At 37.8% G+C, this 20,843-nt stretch overlaps 1 protein-coding gene across 2 annotated transcripts in view; it reads left to right on the top strand.

Moving 5' to 3' along the window:
• Positions 1–15,355: 15,355 nt before the first annotated feature.
• TLR3 (toll like receptor 3) overlaps positions 15,356–20,843 on the top strand; it is a 28,499-nt gene continuing 23,011 nt past the window's right edge. Inside the window, exon 1 of one of the 2 annotated variants that reach the window (XM_038560328.1) lies at positions 15,356–15,489. The gene's annotated coding sequence lies outside the window, so the exon portion shown is untranslated. The remainder of the gene's footprint in view (positions 15,490–20,843) is intronic. The other variant, XM_038560330.1, reaches the window with a different exon arrangement.

Raw genomic sequence — 20,843 nt, 5'->3', positions numbered from 1 at the left:
GGGTACAGAGGATGATATGATTGGAATTCCAACAGTTATTGATATGAATTAACCCATATTATATACAGTATACACACTATTCTGAATATGGACATATGAGTATATATATGTATATGAACGCCTACTACATCCAATTTTAGAAGTTGACATCGCCTTACAACTTTCACATTTGGTGACCAGACATAAAAAAAAACGAAAGCATTGAAAACTCCACTCTTCTTTTGGGAGACAGAAGCTCAGGACAGCCCCCTTTCTGTTAACCTGCCACTCTTAGATTCCTGTTGTGTGGAGATAGAGAAGGATAATTGTCTTCTGTACTGGGGCTACCATCCTATATTGACCTGAGGCTTTCCATAAAAAAAACAGAGATAACGGCAGTGTAAAAAATGTGAGACTAAGAGTCTCATGGTTTGTCTCCCTCTCTAATTTTCCCCCCTCAGTTTTCCCATTTTCCCTTATAATCCTTTTCATTATTTCTTATATTCCACATATGAGTGAAACCATATGATGACTGTCTTTCTCCAATTGACTTATTTCACTCAGCATAATACCCTCCAGTTCCATCCATGTCGAAGCAAATGGTGGGTATTCGTCCTTTCTGATGGCTGAGGAATATTCCATTGTGTATATGCACCACATTTTCTTTATCCATTCATCTGTCAAAGGACATCATGGCTCCTTCCACCGTTTGGCTATTGCGGACATTGCTGCTATGAACATTGGGGTGCAGGTGTCCTGTCGTTTTTTCTCTAGTATTTTTGATGGATTCATGTATCACATTTAGATATTTCAACCATTTTGAGTTTATCTTTGTGTATGATGTAAGAGATTGGTCCAGTTTCATTCTTCTGCAGGTGGCTGTCCAATTTTCCCAACACCACTTATTGAAGAGACTGTCCTTTTTCCAGTGGATAGTCTTTCCTGCTTTGTCAAAGATGAGTTGACCATGAAGTTGAGGGCCCATTTCTGGGTTCTCTGTTCTGTTCCATTGATCTATGGTCTGTTTTTGTGCCAGTACCATACTGTCTTGATGATCACAGCTTTCTAATATAGTTTGAAATCAGGCATTGTGATGTCCCCAGCATTGGTTTTCTTTTTCAATATTCGTCTGGCTATTCAGGGTCTTTTCTGATTCCATACAAATCCTAGGATTATTTGTTCACCTCTGTGAAGAAAGTCCATGGTATTTTGTTATGGATTGCATTGAAGGTGTAAATTGCCCTGGATAGCATAGGCATTTTCACAGTATTTATTCTTCCAATCCATGAGCATGGAATGTTTTTTCCATCTCTTTACATCTTCCTCAAGTTCTTTCATAAGTGTTCTGTAGTTTTTAGAGTATAGATCCTTTACCTCTTTGGTTAGGTTTATTCCTAGGTATCTTATGGTTTTTGGTGCAAGTATGAATGGAATTGACTCCTTAATTTCTCTTTCTTCAGTCTCATTGTTAGTGCATAGAAATGCCACTGATTTCTGGGCATTGATTTTGTATCCTGCCACACTGCCGAATTGCTGTATGAGTTCTAGCAATCTTGGGGTGGAGTCTTTTGGGTTTTCTATATACAGTATCATGTCATTTGCGAAGAGGGAACGTTTGACTTCTTCTTTGCCAATTTGACTGCCTTTTATTTCTTTTTGTTGTCTGATTGCTGAGGTTAGGACTTCTAGTACTGTGTTGAATAGTAGTGGTGAGAGTGGACATCCCTGCCATGCTCCTGATCTTAGGGGAAAGGCTCTCAGTTTTTCCCCATTGAGAATGATATTTGCTGTGAGCTTTTCATAAATGGTTTTTATGATATTGAGGAATGTTCCCTCTATCCCTACTCTTTGAAGAGTTTTGATCAGAAATGGATGCTGTATTTTGTCAAATGCTTTCTCTGCATCCATTAAGAGGATTAGATGGTTCTTGTTTTTTATCTTATTGATATGATCTATCACATTGATTGTTTTGTGATTGTTGAATCACCCTTGCATCCCAGGGATAAATCCCACTTGGTCATGGTGAATAATCCCCTTAATGTACTGTTGGATCCTATTGGCTAGTATCTTGTTGAGAATTTTTGCATCCATGTTCATCAGGGATATTGGTCTGTGATTCTCATTTTTAGTGAGGTCTTTGGTTTTGGGATCAAAGTAATGCTGGCCTCATAGAATGAGTTTGGAAGTAGTCCCTCCCTTTCTATCCTTTGAAACAGCTATAGTAGAATAGGTATTATTTCTTCTTTAAATGTTTAGTAGAATTCCCCTGGGAAGCCATCTGGCCCTGGACTTTTGTGTCTTGGGAGGTTTTTGATGACTACTTCAATTTCTTTGCTGGTTATTGGCCTGTTCAGGTTTTCTATTTCTCCCTGTTCCAGTTTGGGCAATTTGTAGGTTTCCAGAAATGCATCCATTTCTTCTAGCTCACCTAATTTGTTGGCATATAGTTACTCATAATACATTTTAAAAATCATTTTATTTCCTTGGTATTGGTTGTGATCTCTCCTCTTTCATTTGCAATTTGATTAATCTGAGTCTTTTTTCTTTTTAATAAGACTGGGAGAGGTTTATCTAATTAAATCTTTCAAAGAAAGAATTGATCAGTTTTGCTGATCTGTTCTATGTTCTTCTAGTCTCTATTTCATTGAGTTCTTCCCTAATCTTTATTATCTCTCTTCTTCTGCTTGGTTTAGGCTTAATTTGCTATTCTTTCTCCAATTCCTTTAGGTGCGAGGTTAGCTTGTATATTTGAGTTTTTCCAGTTTCTTGAGGGAGTCTTGTATTGTGATGTATTTCCCTCTGAGAACCACTTTTGCTATATCCCAAAGATTTTGAGTGGTTGTATTTTCATTTTCATTAGTTTCCATGAATCTTTTTAATTCTTCTCTAATTTTCTTGTTGACTCGTTCATCTTTTAGTAGGATGTTCTTTAACTCTTATGTGTTTGAGTTTCTTCCAAATATTTTCCTGTGATTGAGTTCTAGTTTCAAAGTATTGTGGTCTAAAAATATGCAGGGGACAGTCCTAATCTTTTGGTATTGGTTGAGACCTGATTTGGACCCGGTATGTGGTCTGTTCTGGAGAAAGTTCCATGTGCACTTGAGAAAAATGTGCATTCATTTGCATTAGGAGGGAATGTTCTGTATATATCTGTGAAATCTATTTGGCCCAGTGTATCATTCAAGGCCATTGTTTCTTTGGTGATGTTCTACTTAGAAGACCTGTCTTTTGCTGAGAATGTTGTGTTAAAGTCTCCTACTATTAATGCATTATTATCTATGTTATCTCTTTACTATGGATTGATTGATATAATTGGGTGCTCCCACATTAGAGGCATAAACATTCATAATCATTAGGTCTTCTTGCTGGATAGCCCCTTTAAGTATGATATAGTGTCTCTCTTCGTTTCTTATTACAGTCTTTAACATAAACTCTAATGCATCTGATATGGGGATTGCTACCCCAGCTTTCATTTGAGGACCATTTGAATGGTAAATGGTTCACTCCCTCATTTTTAGCCTGGAGGTGTCCTTAGGTCTAAAATGAGTCTCTTGTAGACAGCATATAGATGGATCTTGCTTTTGTGCCCAGTCTAATACCCTGTGTCTTTTGATGGGATCATTTAGCCCATTTACATTCAGAGTAACTATTGAAAGTTATGAATTTAGTGTCATAGTATTACCTACTCAGTCCCTGTTTTTGTGAATTATTTCCTTGGGCTTCCTCTTTATATTAATATTTATTAATATTATTAATTATATTTCTTAATATTTCTTGCAGAGCCCCTGTAATATTTCTTGCAGAGCCAGTTTGGTGGTCACATAATCTTTCAGTTTCTGTCTATCCTGGAAGTTCTTTATCTCTCCTTCTATAGTGAATGACAGCCTTGACAGCCTTGCTGGATAAAGTATTCTCGGCTGCATGTTTTTCTCATTTAGTACCCTGTATATCATGCCAGCCCTCTCTGGCCTGCCAGGTCTCTCTGAATAGGTCTGCTGTTAATCTGATATTTCTCCCCATATAAGTTAAGAATCTCTTGTCTAGAGCTGCTTTAAGAATTTTCTCTTTATCTTTGAAATTTGCAAGTTTCACTATTAATTATTGAGGTGTTGAAGGGTTTTTGTTGATTTGCGGTGGGGCAAATCTTTTCTGTCTCTTGGATCTGAATGCCTGTTTCTTTCCCCAGGTTAGGAAAGTTCTCAGCTATATTTGTTCAAATATACTTTGGGGTTCTCTCTCTCTCTCTCTCTCTCTCTCTCTCTCTCTCTCTCCCTCCCTCCCTCCCTCCCTCTTCGGGAATCCCAATAAGATGAATATTATTCCTTTTTGAGCTATCATTTATTTTCCTAAGCCTTTGCTCATGTATTCCTAATTGCTTTTTTTTCCTCAGCTTCCTTCCTTTCCATCAACTTGTCTTCTATGCCACTCATTCTCTCTTCCACCTCATTAACCCTACCAGTTAGAGCATTCAGTTTAGACTGTATCTCAGTTAAATTATTTTTAATTTTGGCCTGATTAAATCACAATTCCACAGTAAGAGAATCTCTAAAGTCCTTTATGCTTTTTTTCCCAGAGCCACCAGTAATTTTATAATTCTATTTGTGAATTGTATCTCTGACATGGTATTTAAATCCACATCCAGAAATTCTGTGGCAGAGAGTATTACTTCCAGTTCTTTCTTTTGTAGTGAATTCTTCCTTCTAGTCATTTTGTCCAGTGCAGAGTGGCTGTATGAGCGAGCAGAGTCAAAAATATCAACCATGACCTAAGTAAAATACACCCTAGACGATTCTGAAGAGGTCAGAAACCAGAAAATAAAAGAAAAAGAAGAACATAACAAAATAAAAGGACCACTAAAGTGAAAAACAAATTTTAAAACAAAATAGTAAGAATTAAAAGAAAAACAGAAAACAAAGCAAAAAAGGGGGTGGTGGTGGTGAGGAAGTGGTGGCAGAAAGAGAATATAGCCTCCCCAAGGAGATGTAGAGGGTGATCCTCTTGGTTCTGAGTGTATTTTGTCCTATATGTTAGCAGATGCTCAATTCCAAATTTATATAAACCAGCAAAACCTATACAGAGACCCAACATCAACCACAAAAACAGGAACAAGATAAAAGAGGTGGGGCAGAAGGGGAAGGAAGAGAGAATATAGTCTCACAGAATGAACTAACACAGTGTTCCTGTTGATTCTGGGTGTATTTTGGTCCATGTGTTAGAAGATACTAATTTCCACCATTATAAAACAAAAGAAAACAGAAAGAAAAACAAACAAACAAACAAACAAACAAACAAGCAAAGCACAAAACCCCCAAACCCATGATTCCTATATCTACCAAAATTAAATTGAATACAGTGAAGAGAATCCAAAAATGAAGACTATATCTAAGAATATATCTACTAGTAGAAATAGGAAGTTAAAAAGGAAAAAGCTTGAAAACGAAGAGTGGGTAAAATATTGTAGTTAAGGCAGGAAAAGAGAAGCAATATTGGAAATTTTTAACCTGAGATAAAAATGAATTGTAGTGAAAAAAACCTCTAGATCTTGGGGATCCCCGGGTGGCTCAGCGGTGTGGCGCCTGCCTTTAGCCCAGGGCGTGACCCTGGAGGCCCGGGATCGAGGCCCACGTCGGGCTCCCTGCATGGAGCCTGCTTCTCCCTCTGCCTGGGTCTCTGCCTCTTTTTCTCTCTGTGTCTCTCATGAATAAATAAATGCAATCTTTAAAAAAATAAACCAACCCTCTAGCTGTGCATTATATTGGCTCAGTCCCGCCTTGCAGCGCTGCCGCTCCGCGCACCTGCCGTTCCGCGCTCTCCCGGGGCGGGGCCTGCAGCACCGCAGGTGTCTCTACCTGGGGACACGCCCTGCCCCCCCCCGCCGCGGTCTGCCCTCCCCCCCCCCCCCCCGGCCGAGGTGCTCCGGGGTCCGCACACCTGCAGGGCGCCCCCCCCGCCCGCGCCCCAGGTGCGCCCCCAGGGGCGTCCCCCCCCCCCCCCCGGAGCGAGGGTTTCCCTCCCCCCGCCCTCCCGCCTGCTCGGGGCCGCCGCGCGCCTCTGCCGCCTGCCAGCTCTTCTCTCGGACGTCGCAGCTCCAATCCGCAGGTGTTCAGGGTGCCCGGAGAGCGACCCGGGTGAGCCGGGGCAGGTGGCCTGAGGACCCTGCTCCTGCCCCCCCCACCCCCCTCCTGTGATCTGTCCTGTCCGCTGGTCCCGAGCGGGGCTCCGCATCCCCGATGCCCGGGGCCTTGCAAGCGACCCAGGTGAGCCGGGGCAGGTGGCCTGAGGACCCCACTCCTCCACCATCTCATCTCCTCGGCCTCAGGGCTCAGTTTTAACTGAAATTAATTTTCCTGAACTTTTTTTGTAAGGAAGCATTGTTCTGGAAAGTCTTTTAAAACTCTGTGAGTTTTTTCTCAGCTTCCTCCCTTTCCATCAACTTGTCTTCTATACCACTCATTCTCTCTTCCACCTCATTAACCCTACCAGTTAGAGCATGTTTTCATGTAGGATTCAAAAACCTCAAGGTTTTGGTTTTTGAGATTTCTTGTGTCTGCCCTTCTTTTTTCACTTTTATCTCGACCTTCTGCTTTCATCATCTCTATTTTAGTTCCACTTCTAAGAATTTGTCTTCAGTGTAAGGACCTGTTCTGGACTTGAGCCCTCACTGGTCAGTTTTGAGAATTCTTAGTTTTGTTTTAAGATTTTATTTATTTATTCATGAAAGACACAGAGGAGAGAGAGAGGCAGAGACACAGGCAGAGGGAGAAGCAGGCTCCATGCAGGGAGGCCGATGTGGGACTCGATCCTGGACCCAGTATCAGGCCCTGGGCCAAAGGTAGGCGCTAAACCGCTGAGCCACCCAGGGATTCCCGAGAATTCTTAGTTTTAAATTTCTCAGCCTCTTCAGATCTTATGGTTGACCTCTTCTATTTACCAACTATTGGCTTGACCAGACTCTTCTCTAATTGTTTTTTTTTTTTAAGGTTTTATTTATTTATTTACTTATTTGAGAGAGACAGAGAACAGGGGAGGAGCAGAGGGAGAAGGATACGCAGACTCCATACTGAGCAGAGAGCCAGATGCGGGGCTCAATTTCACAGCCCTGAGATCATGACCTGAGCCAAAATCAAGAGTCTGTCACTTAACCAACTGAGCCACCCAAGTGCCCCTTCTGCTGCTGTTCATAGAACACCTGTTAACTGTTTTGGTGTTCTCTTATACTTAGGTTTGTCAAATGTCATGTCATACACAGATGCTGATATGATGCTGGTCTTTTATGGATGTTGACAGCTTATCCACACTCTGATATTTTGAAGTTCGTGAGAATACCTTGCCAACTTGTTTTATTGTTGATGTGGTCTATGGATTTTGGTTTTTATGTCTAGTTGGTTTGCTTTTAATGTGATGACTCAGGGAGATTCAGAGACTATCTGCTGCTACTGTTATATCTCCAAAGTGTATATATCTTAATATTCATTCCTTATTATAAAAACACATGGGCAAGATACAAATTCAAACAACGTAGAAGAATTTACTGTGAAAATTAAATCCTCTTGCCCACACGGACCTAGAGTTTTCCAGATCAGCATTTTGGAAGTAACCATTGTTCACACATTTCTATGTAACTTTCTAGACCATTCCTAAGAATATGAAAGAATATGATTTAGATTTAGGTCCTTTTGTTCTCTTTACACAAATAGGATCATACTATATTTTGTCTTATAATTCAATTATATGTTTAACAATATAACTTGAAAATTGTTCCAAAATTATGTGTGTGTATATTCATTTTTAAGCTACATGTCTTTCTGTTTATTGAATTAGCATAAGTTATTGACCAATCCCCTATTGGTACAGTAAGTTTTATTTTCTTTAAAGATGAAACCATTGACAATAGTTTTTATTTTATTTTTTAAAGATTTTATTTATTTATTCATGAGAGACACACAGAGAAGAGAGAGAGGCAGAGACACAGGCAGAGGGAGAAGGAGGCTCCATGCAGGGAGCCCGATGTGGGACTCGATTCCGGGTCTCCAGGATCACGCCCTGGGCTGAAGGCGGCGCTAAACCACTGAGCCACCCGGGCTGCCCAGTACAGTAAGTTTTTAAACATAATTTTCAATCCATTTTGGAGACTATATTTATGAGACAAATGCCCTGAAATGGATTTACTAAATTAAAGAGTGTAGGTTTGGAAAGGCTTTCTAAACTAGAAACAAAATTTAGACATTATGGGCAGATGGGTAAAACATGATCATATTAAACTTTTTCATTGTTAAAAACAACACTCAAGGGATCCCTAGGTGGCGCAGCGGTTTGGCGCCTGCCTTTGGCCTAGGGCGCGATCCTGGAGACTCAGGATCGAATCCCACATCGGGCTCCCGGTGCATGGAGCCTGCTTCTCCCTCTGCCTGTGTCTCTGCCTCTCTCTCTCTCTCTCTGTGACTATCATAAATAAATAAAAAATTAAAAAAAAAAAAAAAAACAACGCTCAAAAAAAAAAAAAAAAAAGAACAAACAAACCAGGCATAAATGGCAGTTTATATGATGAAAGTTTAATTTTCTTAATATCCAAAAAGTTTTTACAACTTCTAAAAAAAATATAAAAACAAAAAACTGGAAAATGGCATATTCAGGCACTTCAGTAAAAATGAAATACAAATGAACCAACATAATATGAACAAAAGCTCATCTTCACTCAGTATTTAAAATAGACCATCAGACAGCAAGATACCTTTTTCCACTGATCCAATTTGATAATTCTCAAACTTTAAGTATCCCCTCAAGAACTATTTGGTGGGAATATAGTTTGGTAATTGGCATAAAATTTGGGTAAAATTGAAAAAGCTATCACCATTTTTTAAATGCATCCTTATTTTTAAAGCATCTACTTTTTTAAAGTCTCTTATATCTTCATATAAAGTCTTTATCAGTGATCTCTCTTTAACCAGTCTTCCCTTTTGTTGTGTTGGCAGTGTGTCCTGGGACATATGGGCACCAAGCTGTAACAGGATCTAAGTGCCACCAGATGGTGATTTTTACAGATAAAATCAGGTACTATTTTCCTAGACTGTATCTATGGTTACTCCTTGAGGAGTACATTGTTAATCTGAATGCAGTTCTTCTTACATACTAACAAACTACTGTACACAATTTGAGTGTTCAAAACTCAGAAGTACTGCCTATCTAGTTTTCTTATAAGAATTTCTCAATTTGTCTTAAGAGTAAAAGCAATACTTTATTAAGTACATTCTGTGCTTAAACATTTAGTTTATTTATTTTTAAACATTTAGTTTCATTATTTCTAATCCTCACAGCAATTCTGCAAGTTGGGTACATTATCTCCAATTAACAGAGGAGGAAATTCATGCTCAGAGAGATTAAGTAATTTACCAAAGGTCAAACAGATAGTAAGTGGCTGAGTCATGATTTGAATTTGTTTGATTAGCTCCAAAGTTCACTCTAGTTATAACATTGGATCTGTCTTTCTCAATAGTTCAGAATCATATTTTAGATCTCAAAGTTGTTTTAGAACAGAAAGATAATCTGCTTTTACCATCAGGAAATTGCAAATTTATTCTTGTAATAAATATTGTTGAAGAAAGCTAAACATGATATTCTACAAATTGAATTTCAAAATGAGCTAATGAACATTCAAGTTCATGTAAATAGCAAGGATATTTGGAGACTATACCATAAAACCTTTGATAATGTGGCCTCAATTCTGTTAAGATCAGTACTGTAGGGTTATCATTTTCAGAATGAAGCACCATTATTTGATAAGTTTTTTCTAACTTGAAAAAATTGTGGTAAATATATATTATATATACATTGTATGCATATATATATAATATTTACTCTTTTATCCATTTTTAAGTATATAAGTTAGTTATATTAAAATTACATTCAAATTTTTGTGCAACCATCACCGTTGTTTTATTATCTCAAACTGAAACTCTACCAATTAATTCCTCCTTTACCCCTGTTTCTCAGGCCTTTAGTAACCACTTTCTGTCTCTATGGCTCTGACTATTCTAGTGAATAAGTGGACTCAAACAATATTTGTCCTTTTGGGTCTGGTTTATTTCACTGAGCATAATGTTTTCAAGATTCATCCATGTTGTACCGTGTGTCAGAATTTCCTTTTAAGGCTTACTAATATTTCACTGGGTGTATGTACCCCACATTTTGTTTACGTATTCTTCTGTCAATGGACAAATGAGCTGTTTCTATTTTTTGGCTGCAATCAAGAATGCTGCCATTAACATGGGTATACAAGTATTTCTTTAAGTCCCTGCTTTAAATTTTTTTGGACATATATCTAGAAGTGGAATTGCTGGATCACATATTTCTGTGTTTAATTTTTTGAGAAATCACCATATTGTTTTCCAGAGCAATTGTGCCATTTTACTTCCAGGTATGCATGAGGATTTCAGGTATGCTGAGGATTTCAATATCTCCATATTCTCACTAAAACTTATTATTTTCTGGGATTTTTTCATATAATTTTTTATAGCAGTCATCTTAATTGCTGTGAAGTGGTATCGTATTGTGAGTTTGATTTTCATTTCCCTAATTAATGATGTTGAGTATCTTTTCATGTGATTATTGGACATTTAAATATCTTTTTTTTTTAAATATCTTCTTTAGAAAGATATCTATTCAAGTTCTTTGTCTATTTCTTACCTTTTTTTCTTGTAGTTGAACTGTAGTTCTTTATATATTCTGGATATTAATCCCTTATTAAATATATTTTTTAAATATTTTATTTATTTATTCATGATAGACACACAGAGAGAGAGGCAGAGACACAGGCAGAGGGAGAAGCAGGCTCCATTCAGGGAGCCTGATGTGGAACTTGATCCCAGGACTTCAGGATCACGCCCCCGGCCAAAGGCAGGTGCTAAAGCAGCTGAGCCACCCAGGGATTCCCCAAATATTTTTGAATGTTTTCTCCCATTCTGTGGGTTACTCTTTTACTCTCTTGATAGTTTTCTGTGAGGCACAAAAGTTTTAATTTTCAATACTTCCAATTTATTTATTTTTCCTTTGGTTGCCTTTGCTTTTGGTGTCATATGCAAGAAATCACTGCCAAATCCGATGTCGTGAAGATTATTCTTTATATTTTCTTCTAAGAGTTTTGCAGTGTAGCTCTTACATTTAGGTCTTTGATCCCTTTTGAGTTAATTTTTGGATATAGGGTAAGTACAGGGTCCAACTTTATTCTTTTGCATATGTATATCCAGTTTTCCAAGCACTGTTGGTCAGAAAACTGTTCTTTCTCCATTTCATGATCTTGACACCCTTGTCAAAAACCAGTTGAACATATATGTGGTTTTATATATGTGTTTATTTCTGGGCCAATCTATTTCTTTGTTCTATATGTCTATCTTTTTGCCAGCAACACACGGTTTTGATTACTTTGTAATAACTTCTTAAATCTGGAAGTGTGAATCCTCCAACTTTGTTCTTTTGCAAGATTAATTTGGCTTTGAGATCTCTTGAGATTCCATTTGAATTTTAGGATGAGTTTTTCTATTTTCACAAAGGAAATAGTTGGGATTTTGGCAGAGATACAGTGAATCTGTAGATTGTTTGAGGTAGTATTGTAAATGCAATTATTTTCTTTATTTCTTTTCAGATTGTTTATTCTTAGTGTATGGAAACACAACTGATTTTTGTGTGTGGGCTTTGTATCCTGCAACTTTGCTGAATTAGTTTCTTAGTTCTAATGGGCTTTTCACCCCTGTGTTGGGATCTTTGGGCTATATGAGCAGAGATTATTTCATTTCTTCCTATTTGGATGCCCTTTGTTCATTTTTCTTTCCTAGTTGTCCTGGCTAGAACTTCCAATACTATATTAAATAGAAGTGGCAAAAGTGGGCATTCTTGTCTCCTTCCTGATCTTTTTTTTTTTTTTAAGATTTTATTTATTTATTCATGACACACACACACACACACACACACACACACAGAGAGAGAGAGAGAGAGAGAGAGAGAGAGAGAGGCAGAGACACAGGCAGAGGGAGAAGCAGGTTCCATGCAGGGAGCCTGAAGGCGGCGCTAAACTGCTGAGCCACCCAGGCTTCCTTCCTTCCTGATCTTAAGGTAAAAGCTTTCAGTCTTTCACCCTTGAGTGTGATGTTAGCTGTGGGGTTCTCATAATAGCTTTTACAATGTTAAGAAGGTTTTCTCTATTCCCAGTTTGTTAGTGTAATATAGTGGTGTTTATCTTAATATTGTCTTGACCCAGTTTTGGGGAACTAGCTAGAGACCAGTCAGTACCTCTTCTAGAGCAGCTGATTACAAGCACAATCCCAGCCACTTCCACTATCAGACTTTCACACTTCAGGCACTATATATCTGCCTAATTGGCCCAGGGCCAGGTACCAGGCAACCGAGGAGAGTCCCTATGTCTCAGAGCCCACTGAAATTATTTAAATTAGTCAGTCCACAGGGAGCTCCCTCAAACTGGCTAACTCCACCCAGCTTGCCATACATAAACTGCCCCCTGCAGCCCAGCTTGCTGTTACTCCTGTCCCCAGTTGCTACTCTCTGGGTGAGTCAGCCTGGAAGCCTTCTTTTATTGGGAGCTACCTTTCATCCATCTGAGTATCACTGTGTTCCAACCTATGATCAAAAGAATCTTTAGGGGCACCTGGGTGACTCAGTCAGTTAAGGGGTAAAGTGTCTAACTCTTGATTTTGGCTCAGGTCATGATCTCAGGGTCGTGAGATGGAGCCCCACTTCAAGCTCCCCACTGAGTGTGGGGCCTGCTTAAGATTCTCTGTCTCCCTCGCCACCCCACCCCACCCCTCGCCCCCGCCCCACTCGAGCTCTTCTAGGCAGTATGGTATGACCATGACTGCTGATTCTGGAGTAGTTTTGTGAACAGACTGATCTTGTCTTCCTAGTTGATTCCAAATGACTGTGAAAGCAGCTTAGGACAGAACTGCCACCCATTGAGCTTTAGGCTCACTACTTGCTGCTGTGTCAGTCAGTGATCACCATGGCTCTGTTTATCCAAATTTCTGCAGTGTGAGAATATTAAAAACAAACAGTGCCAATCGGCTAAAGTGGGGTGCTAAATATTAGCCCAAGTGGGAACCCACTTTAGGGCAATAGAAGCTACACTTCCCAGGGTCAGAGGTTCTGGTGTGTTTAGGATCAAGGCTGCGTCTGGGCAGAGATCTGTTCTAAAGACTCATCACGTTTTTGACTGGTGTTTCTTTATTATTATACCCTGGTTTGTCCCTGTATTTCTTGTGACCCTCATGGAGGAAAGTGTTGGTGCCCTAGTTTTGGGGATCCTGTCCCCCACCGCTGCGGGGCTCTGGATCCGGGGTGCTCTGAGTGGGGGGCAGGTGTCCTGGGGACTGTGCTCCTTCACCATGTCATCTCCTCAGCCTCAGGATCCATCATACATGATGGAGCTCAGTGGAATGTTGCTACTTCCCATCTCCTAACTAGAATGTTACTGATAAAGGATGGGATCCGATGATCAGCACAATTAGCCAAACCTTAGGCAGTCATCTTAGCATCGGATACTCTAGTCAGTAAATGGCTCCATCTGCATGTTTTTACAAACTCTTGGACTATTGCCTAATTTGTGCTTTTTAGGGTAAAGAATTTTTGAAATCTCTTTTCTCTTAATACCCAAAATATAAATAAAAATTATACATGTCTTTATGTATGCAAAGGCCACAATTTCAAGCTATACCAGGACACTCCTTATTCCCTTTGGTATTCCAGATATTACTGCTATTGACTGAGACACGCACTGTCTATTTTGAGAAGTGAAATAAAGGGAGATGGGAAAGATTATTAAAGTAGGTGTCAGTGTGAGTAGGCCAAGGGGCCTTGAATTAAGACAGATTAAGACCTGGGAAAGTTATAGATCCATTTAATGATTCATTTGTCATTTTATAATTGAAATAGCAGTTCTTTGAGGAGCTGTTTAGGCTTCTCAATTACACCTATTGCCAGGAGGCTAAAAGTTCTATTAAATACCTTCTATAGGAACCTATACTTTAATATTATTATATTATATTTTGGGTATTAAGAGAAAAGAGATTTCAAAAATTCTTTACCCTAAAAGGCACATGCACTCAAATCAGACCACAGGATTTAAATCCTATTTGTAATAAAACGCCTCTCATCATCCATCTGGGCAAAAGCTTGAAGTGCTGGGAGCTTTTAGGTTTTGCTACCCTTAAGTAGACCATTAGTTGTGCTAGTCGGGTTCCAGAGCTTTGGTCCAGTTACAACACTATTGTGGATGCTGGCATCACTTCTGCTAGCTGTGCCCCAGAAAGCACCTTGACTTAAAAGATATTAACAAGCCCCCAGGCCCAGTATTGTCTTCAACTTCTTCAAGGGTTAAATCTTGTAGTAGTTTGGCCATATGATCACAAATCATGACCCACATCAACCCCAGTGGGTATCCCTTGAGAAGGCTATCCCAGTCTCACAACACAGAAAACATTACCCTGGTCCAGGACTTACTGCTAAAAATGACATTGCTTTTTTCATCAGAGATAACGTCATTCCTGATTCTCAGACCACGACCTTAGTAATGCCCAGAGGCTGCCTCTCCTAAGGTACTAACAAATTGGACGTGGGACATTTATAGCTTTTCTTTCTTTGATATTAGAGATTATACTATACTTCCTGAGCTTACTGTCTGCTTAGTCCATGAATCTTGTATATACCTTGCTCTTGGTCAAAACCCCTATACTCCTTTGCCTCAAGGGAAATCACATAGAGGTTGCTAACTATCTGTGCCATCCTAAAAATTAATGACAATGATTATTCCAGCCCCTAACTCTTTGAAGAAAGAACCGTTCACTTTCCAGTGCCTTCTCTTATTCCCTTACTTCAATTTTCCATCACAATTCCCCACTGTGTACTCTGATCATGTCCCCCACAACCACCCCTTCTCCCTGGTTATGACCAAGTACTATTAACCTTTATATACATACACCTTACTAAACAATTAACTTATATCCTCCAACAATATAACTGCTAGACCTCTCAGCTTGACCTAAGAAAAACATCAAGATATTATTTTTACGAAAAAATATAATTCATTCTTTTAACCCACTTTTCAGCTCCACCAAAATATCGTTAGAAGCCCCAGAAATTTCAGATCTGGCTAATACCACATAAATGAGGAACTCAGTTGTGGGAGGGCCTGCAAAGACTTATACTTCTCCTTTTTCTCTTTTCTGCTCTTTTGATAACTCACTCACTTCCTTTATCAGGTTCTCACACTCTAGGCCACTCTATACCCATACAAACTGCTCTGGGGGCAGGTCCCAGACCACTAGAGAAAGGCCCTATACACTAGAGCCCACTGAAATTACTCAAATTAGTCATCCAGAGGGAGCCTGCAAATCCTAGCTAGCCACACTCAGCTTGCCACACATAAGCTGCCAACTACAGCTCCTGTATGCTGTTTTGAGGTAATCCTTTGTGGTGGCAAGGTCTGGAAACTTTCTCTCATCTAGAGCTGTAAGTTACAAAGAGTTTAGCTTTCCTCTGAGTGTCATTGTGTTGTCTCTTGTCATCAAAGGATTTTTTTAAGATGTACTTATTATAGAGAGGAAAAAAGAGTGGGAAGGAGAGGGAGAGAGAGTTAGAAGCAGACTCTGTGCTGAGCAAGGAGCCCAACCTGGGGCACAATCTGACAACCCTGAGATCAAGACTTGAACTGGAACCAAGAACCAGATGCTTAAGTGACTGTCACCCAGATGCCCCTCAAAAGAATCCTTAAATCTTATAAAACAGTTGAGTGTTTTATCTTGAAAATGTGTTTAGTTTTGTTAAATGCTTTTTCCTGCAACAGTGGAGATGATCGTATGATTTTCTCCTTTCAGTCTGCTAATGTGATCTGTTACATTATTTGATTTCTGTATGTTGAGCGATTCTCGAATTCTAAGAATAAATCCTACTAGGTCATGGTGGATCATACTTTTAATATGCTATTGACTTCAGTTTGCTAGTATTTTATTGAAGATTTTTGCATCGATATTCATGAGGGATTTTGGCACGTAGTTTTCTTATAGTGTCTTCATCTGACTTTGGTATCAAGAGTAATGCTGGCCTCAGTTAATGAGTTGAAGTGCTCTCTCCTCTTTAATTTTTTTGGAAGAGCTTGATTAGGATTGGTGTTAATTCTTCCTTTTTTTTTTTTTTCTTTTTTTGTAATCGATGTTGATTTTCTTTTTTTCCCTTTTTTCCCCTTAAATTCAATTTGCCAACATAGAGTACACCATTAGTTTCAGATATAGTTTTCAATCATTCATCAGTTGTGTATAACACCGTGTTCATCACATCATGTGCCCTCATTAATGCCCAGATTGGAGTTAATTCTTTAAAATTTGGTAGAATTCCTTAGTGATGCCATCTGGTACAGAGATTTTTATTTTGTTGAGAGGTTTTTGAGTACTGATTAAATCCTTATTACCATTCATAGGTCTATTTATTTCTATTTCTTTATGATTCTGTCTTGATAGTTGTGTTTCTAGGAATTTGGCCATTTCATCGTGTTATCCAATTTGATTAGTGTGCAGTTATTCATAATATTCTGTTATGATTTGTTTCATTTTTGTGAAGTTGGTAGTGATGTCCCCACTTTCATTTCTGATTTTAATAATTTGAGTATTTTTTTTCTTAATCAGTGTGGCTAAAGGTTTGCCAATTTTTTTTTATCTTTTCAAAGACCCAACTGTTGGTTTCATTGAATTTTATTGATTGTTTTCTTATTCTCTATTTCATTTATCTCCACTCTAATCTTTATAATTTCCTTCCTTTTCCTAGCTGTGGGTTTAACTTGGTCTTCTTTTTCTAGTTCCTTAAAGTGTAAAGTTAGACTTTGATTTGAGAACTTTCTTCTTCCTTAGTGTAAGTGTTACTATAAATTTGCATAGCACTTCTTTTACTATATCTCATATCTTTTGGTATGTTGTGTTTTCATTTTTATTTGTCTCAAGATATTTCCTTATTTTCCTTTTGATTTCTTATCTGACCAATTGATTGCTCTAGGAGTGTGTTAATTTCTATATATAATTCCCAGTTTTCTTTTGTTATTGATTTCTAATTTCATTCAATTGTGGTCAGAAAAGATATTTTGTATGATTTCAGTCTCTTTCAGTTTATTAAGATTTGTCTTGGGGCCTTACATATGGTCTATCCTGGAAAGTGTTCCAGGTGACTTGAAAAAAATGTATTATGCTTTTGTTGGGTGGAGGGTTCTGTATATGCCTGTTAGATCTAATTGGTTCACAGTATTGTTCAAATTCACTATTTCCTTATGGATCTTCTGTCTGGTTGCCTTATCAGTTATTGAAAGTGAGTATTGAAGTCTTTAACCATTATTGTATACTATCTATTTGTCCCTTCAAGTCTGCCAATGTTTGCTTCATATTTTGAAGCTCTCATGTTTGGTGGATATATATTTAAAATTCTTCATAGGTTCTTGGTGGACACTTTTATCAAAATATAATATTCTTCATATCATAACAGTTTTTGATTTAAAGTCAATTTTGTCTGATATTAGTAAAAACATCTCAACCCTCTTTCCGTTATTATTTGATATGAAATATATCTTTCCATTCTTTCACTTTCATAGTATTTGTGTCTTTAGATTTAAAGTGAATTTCCTGTAACTAGCATATAGTTAGATTATGCTTTTTTAATCCATTCTGCCAATCTATGCCTTTTGACTTGGGAATTGAATATATACAACTAACGAAACTACTGTTAAGGAAGGACTAACTTGTGCCATTTTGTTGTTTGTTTTCTGTATGCCTTGTAGCTTCTTCATACTTCATTTCCTCCATTACTGCATTCTTTTGTGTTTAGTTGATTTTTATAATAACATATTTTTTATTCCCTTCTCATTTTATTTTATGTAATTTTATAGTTATATTCTTTATGATGAAAGAAATTGAAGAGGGTGCAAAGAAATGGAAAGACATTCCATGCTCATGGATTGGAAGAAGAAATATTGTTAGATCTATACTACCCAAAGCAATCTCCACATTTAATGCAATCCTTATCAAAACACCAACACATTTTTCACAGGTGTAGAACAAATAATTCTAAAATTTGCATGGAACCACAAAAGACCCTGAATAGCCAAAGAAACCTTGAAAAAGAAAAGAAAAGCAGGAGGTGTCACAATTCTGGACTTCAAGCTATATTACAAAACTATAGTCATCAAAACACTATAGTCCTAGCCCAAAAATCAACACATACATCAAGAGAACAGAATAGAAAACCCAGAAATGAACCCAAACTGTATGATCAATTAATCTTCAACAAAGCAGGAAAGAATATTCAATGGGAAAATGATAGTCTTTTCAACAAATGGTGTTGGAAAACTGGACAGCAACATGCAAAAAATGAAACCGGACCACTTTCTTATACCATACACAAAAATAAATCCAAAATGGACTAAAAACCTAAATGTGAGACCTGAAACCATAAAATCCTAGTGAAAGACACAGGCAGTAACTTCTCTGATATCAGCCTTTAGGGAACTTCTTTCTAGATATGTCTCCAGAGGCAAGGGAAACAAAAGTAAATTATAAAAAGTAAACTATATAACCTATATAAAGCTTCTCCACAGCCAAGGAGACAATCGACAAAACTAAAAGGCACTCTACAGAATGGGAGAAGATATTGGCATTTTTTTTTTTTTTGGAGAATTTAAAAGACAAAAGTATAAAATAATTACAAATCTATGTTAGTGAGTATATAATTGCCACTGAGCCAGAGTAGTCAGAGACAACGATATTAAAAAAGATTCGCTGAAGTCTCACTGAATTTTAATCTGGGGAGCAGGGGGACTGAAACTCAGACTCAGACTCAAGCTGAGTGCAGAGCCCAATATGGGGCTCAATCCCACAAGTTCAAGATCACAACCTGAGCAAAAACCAAGAGTTGGACACTTAACTGACTGTGCCACCCAGGTGCCCCTAGAAATGTAACAGATTTCTGTACATTGATTTTGTATTCTGCAACTTCACTGAATTCATTTAGTGAGGTTGATTCTAGCAGAGGTGTTTTCTCTGATTCTAGCAGAGGTGTTTTTTGATGAATTTGTTCAGGTTTCCTATATATAGTATCATATCATCTGTAAAAAGTGAAAGTTTCACTGCTTCCTTGCTCATCTGGATGCCTTTTATTTCTTTTTCTTGTCTGATTGCTGTGGTGAGGACTTCCAGTACTATGTTGAAAAAAAGTGCTAAAAGTAGACATCCCTATCTTGTTCCTCACTATAGAAGAAAAGCTCTCTGTTTTTCCCCATTGAGGATGATATTAGCTCTGGGATTTTCATATATGGACTTTATAATATTGAGGTATATTCCCTCTAAACCTACTGTGTTGAGGGGTTTTATCATGAATGGATGTCATACTTCCTTAAATGCTTTTTCTACATCTATTGAAATGATCATATGGCTCTAATCCTTTCTTTTATTAATGTGGTGTGTCACATTGATTGATTTGCAAATATTGAATCACCTTGCAACCCAGGAAGAAATTCCACTTGATTGTGGTGAATGATTTTTTTTTAAATATATCTGGTTTGCAGTATTTTATTGAGAATTTTTGCACCCCATATTCATCAGGGATTTTGGCTTGCAGTTCTCTTTTTTAGTGGAGGCTCTATCTGGTTTTGATGTCAGAGTAATGCTGGCCCCATAGAATGAATTTGGAAGTTTTCCTTCCTTTTCTATTTTTTAAAACAGTTTGAGAAGAAAAAATATTGACTCTTTAATTTAAATTCTTTAAATGTTTGTTAGAATTCGCCTGTGAAGGCATTAGGTTCTGGACTTTTGTTTGTTGGGAGTTTCTTGATTACTGATTCCATTTCTTTGCTGATTATCAGTTTGTCCAAGTTTTATATTTATTTCTGTTTCAGTTTTGGTGTTTATATGTGTCTAGAAATTTGTCCATTTCTTCCAGGTTGTCCAATTTTTTGGCATAGTTTTTCATAATATCTTATTGATATTTGCATTCCTGTGGTGTTGGTTGTAGCTCCTCCTCTCTCATTTGTGATCTTATTTATTTGGATCGTTTCTCTTTTGATGAGTCGGGCTAAAGGTTTATCATTTTGTTACTTTAGAAGCAGCTCCTGGTTTCATTGATCTGTTCTATTGTTTTTGTTTGTTTGTCTGATTTTGATTTCTATATCCTTTATTTCTGCTTTACTCTTTATTATTTCATTTATTCCACTGGGTTTGGGCTTCATTTATTGCTCTTTTTCCAGCTGCTTTAGGTGTATGGCTAGGTTGTTCATTTGAGATTTTTTTTTGTTTTTGCTTCTGAGGTCGGCCTGTATTACCATATACTTCTCTCTTAGGAACACTTTTGCTTCATCCCAAAGGCTTTGGACTGTTCTGTTTTCATTTTCAGTTGTTTCCATGTATTTTTAAATTTCTTCTTTGATTTCCTGGTTGACCCATTCATTGTTTAGTAGCATGTTGTTTAGTCCTCATTTATTTGTGCTCTTTCCCATATTTTTCTTGTGATTTATTTCTAGTTTCATAGTTCTGTGGTCAAAAATGGTGCACAGTATGGCTTCAGTCTTTTTGTAACTGTCGAGGCCTGTTTTGTGGCCTAATGTGTGACCTGTTCTGGAGAATGTTCCATTTGCACTTGAAAAGAATGTGTAGTCTACCATCATAGGATGGAAGGTTCTGAATATATCTGTTAAGTCTATCTGGTCCAGTGTGTCACCCAAAGCCATTGTTTCCTTGTTAATTTTCTGTTTGAATGATCTGTCCTTTGACCTACTCTTATGGTATTATTCTTAATTAGTTCCTTTATGTTGTTATTATTTTATATATTTAGGTGCT

Source organism: Canis lupus, chromosome 16 (assembly GCF_011100685.1).
Source record: "Canis lupus familiaris isolate Mischka breed German Shepherd chromosome 16, alternate assembly UU_Cfam_GSD_1.0, whole genome shotgun sequence".
NCBI classification, from domain to species: Eukaryota; Metazoa; Chordata; class Mammalia; order Carnivora; family Canidae; genus Canis; species Canis lupus.
This window is presented reverse-complemented; position numbering and strand designations above follow the sequence as displayed.